At 44.3% G+C, this 3,071-nt stretch overlaps 1 long non-coding RNA gene across 1 annotated transcript in view; it reads right to left on the bottom strand.

Annotated features, from left to right (window-relative positions):
• The window catches only part of LOC109287082, a 32,033-nt gene that overhangs the window by 27,786 nt on the left and 1,176 nt on the right, over positions 1-3,071 (bottom strand). The gene's annotated exons all lie outside the window — the stretch shown is intronic.

Raw genomic sequence — 3,071 nt, 5'->3', positions numbered from 1 at the left:
GGGGGGGTTGTTGCTGTTTTTAATTTTGCCTGCATGACCGGAAATTTTCTAATAAAAGCATTTTACACATTTTTTCTCACATTTCAAAGCCTCAATAAACTTCAAGAAGAAAACCTTTTTATTGTCGATAAGTGGAAGAACGATAAGTTTAGATCAGACATACATTGATAAGCTAAGTTCATCTGGTCAAAGATTGTAAGGGCTCAGAAAAGCTGCCAGAAAAGCTTTGCTTCTTAGGTCACCATGAACAGCTTTTCATCTGCTGTTCCCTAAACAGAACAGGATTTCAGTGTTTCAATATCAGCTGTTCATTTAGTAATGTTGATTTAGGCTAAGATTGAACTGTGTTTAGCAGTGACATAGCAGGCAGCTCTGAGCCTTGGGCAGTAGCTCCACACAAGGCCGTACTGGCTGCTGTGCTGCTAGCAGCTTGCTGCAGGGGTGACTATTTTGGCAACCTCTCAAATATGTCCCAATCACCCCTGCACCCCACCCAGTTCCAGTACTGGTGCTTGCACTACTTGGCTTATTATATAACTAGTACTGAAGATAAAGCATATATTCAGTATTTCCTTATATAGTAATTTTGTATTCTTAGCAAGCCTGTAAATATAATTAAATACATAAATCTACCTTAATTTATTCTGTGAAAAAATAAGCTTGGTTCAGAATCAACTTGTATGTTATTACTGTGGTCAGTGGTAGGACTATTTAATACTACCTAAGGGTTTTTCTTAAGCCCCAAAAGTTCCATTTCTAATCAGCCATAATACTGAAACATTAGACATCTAACTCAGTACAGAGTAATCTTTGCAGACCTCCTGGGCTATGCAGCCGCAGAAATTTGTTGCTATTCTGAACCTGACAGAGAGAGTGAGATCTGGGTATGTGCATGAAAAAGAAATGGATCTGCATGGGTCAAAAAAAGTCTCTTTTCTTCCAACTGCCTCTACTTTCCACCTTCAAATGTGGCCCTCTCATGGAAAAATCATAAAAGCATTCTCTGCTCAAAGAAGTTTGCCAGAAAAATCATATGGCAAAGGGGTAGTTTTGCCCCTGAAGAGCTGAGCCAGTGGACTGGATGGAGCAGTCTGCATTTATTTCATGGTGCACGTACAGAGCACACTGAGAAGATTATGCCTTCTCTATGATCACTCAAAGACAGTCCGGCTCCACAACATTGTTTTTTCCATATTCCATGGTTTAGCTGCCTGCGGGGGGTACTACTCATAGGCACTCTGAAGCTGCACTAACTTTGCATTATACCAGGTCTTACATTGGGAAGCTAGTTTTTTTTCTTTCCTTTTTGCTGCAGATATCAAGTGGTGTAAGCACTGCAATTTGATTTGAAGCATTTGTCAAACTCATCTGCCAAATCGTTATTCTGAGAAAACATTTGTTTTGTTACCTTTCCCTTCTGCAACTGCCTTTTTGAAAGTCCTAATATGTATAGTTATTATGCTTCTTGAATTGTCCAAATCATTTAAACTCAAGGCTTTTCTTTTCCTTACTGAAGAATGATCTCCTAAGAAGGCCCTTTTAAGACAAATTTGCCAGTTTTAAAAATTTACAGATGTAGAGATTAATTACTAAATGTTCCTGAAAGCTCATCATCACAGTGAAACAGTCCTCACCTTTCACAACAGTGACACACTTGGAAGATCTCTACAGATTGCATAAGACAGCCACACTTAGAGTTCCCCTTTAAACATTGATTTTACAATTTTAACAGACAATGAGTGCATCTACATGTGAAATTAAAGTGAAGCAACAAACTTTGGAGCAGTTCAAGCTGGAGCAAACTGCTCATGGGCACAGTGTTTACACCCAGGACAGCAGCAATTTGAGCTGGGGCAGAACAGGCCCTGGCTGGCAAGAGGCACTAGGGGTCAGCCCCGGGCTCCGGCTGGTGGCACTGGGTGGCAAAGAGGCTGGCTGAGGCATGAGGGTGCTGATCTGTGGAGCTGTGTGGCTAGGCAGCAGGCAGGAGTCTGTCCCCACCCAGTTACCATCTATTACATCCCAGGGAATTATGCACCTACACAATTTTACACATAAAACATATGATCATGCATAATCTCATAATTTTGCATAATTTAACCCAGGCTGGCTCTATGCCCTCACCTCTGCGGACCACCTGGCACTCTAACTGGGAGCCCCATGTGGAGGCATTAAGCATGGTGGCATGCAACTAGACAGCTTGTGAGTGGGGAGGGGAGCTCCTGCCTGCAGGAGGAGGCATGGGCATGGGATTTGTGAGTGGGTGTGAGGGTGTGTGTGTGTGAGTGGGTGTGGAGCCTCCACCACTACATGCCACCCCCTGTCATAGTATGCAGCCCTTGCCACCAGCAGTAGCAGCAGGCCCTCAAGGCACTTCTGGCCATTGTAGGCAGAGTCCCCTGGTGGCATATGTCTCTAGCTGAGTCCCAGGGGCTGCACATGATGGCACAAAGCCATCCCGGCTGTCCTGCATGTCTTTGGCCTGGACCAGGATCGCTCCATGCCAACATGTGGGGCTCATGGCACTGTAGGCAGAAACCATGTACCATCAGGCCAGGCTGCCTGGCTCTGTGCCTCCAGTGGGAACAACACATGGAGGCACGAAACCCACCCAGCCCAATGGTAAGTGACTGCTGCCTGCAGTGCTACAAGCCCCATGTGCTGACACAGAGCCAGCCTGGTCTGGTTTAAAATGTGTGTGCCAGTGGGCCAGGCCAGACTAGCTTCATGTTGCCATGTGCAGCCCCCAGTACTCAGTGTATAATTTAGAATTTCTCTGTACATAATTCCCTGGGGTGTAAACTGTATGTGTGTTGCAGTGAAGTTAATGACTCCACTGTAAGATAATACTGTCCCCAACAGTACTATCTTATGGCAGAGTTAATTAGTTTACTGCCCTAATACTGCCCAAATACTGAGATGACTAGACAGTGATGTTTTACTATGGAACTAATTAGTCTACTTCACAGTAAAGCGCATGTGTAGATACACCCATTATTCCTTATTAAGATACTCTGAGCTATTTATAAACTTGTCTTTCTATCCTAAGGATATTTGGGGGGGGGGGGGGG

The sequence above is a fragment of the Gavialis gangeticus genome, unplaced genomic scaffold, assembly GCF_001723915.1.
Source record: "Gavialis gangeticus isolate Ggan-Ray unplaced genomic scaffold, GavGan_comp1, whole genome shotgun sequence".
NCBI classification, from domain to species: Eukaryota; Metazoa; Chordata; order Crocodylia; family Gavialidae; genus Gavialis; species Gavialis gangeticus.
This window is presented reverse-complemented; position numbering and strand designations above follow the sequence as displayed.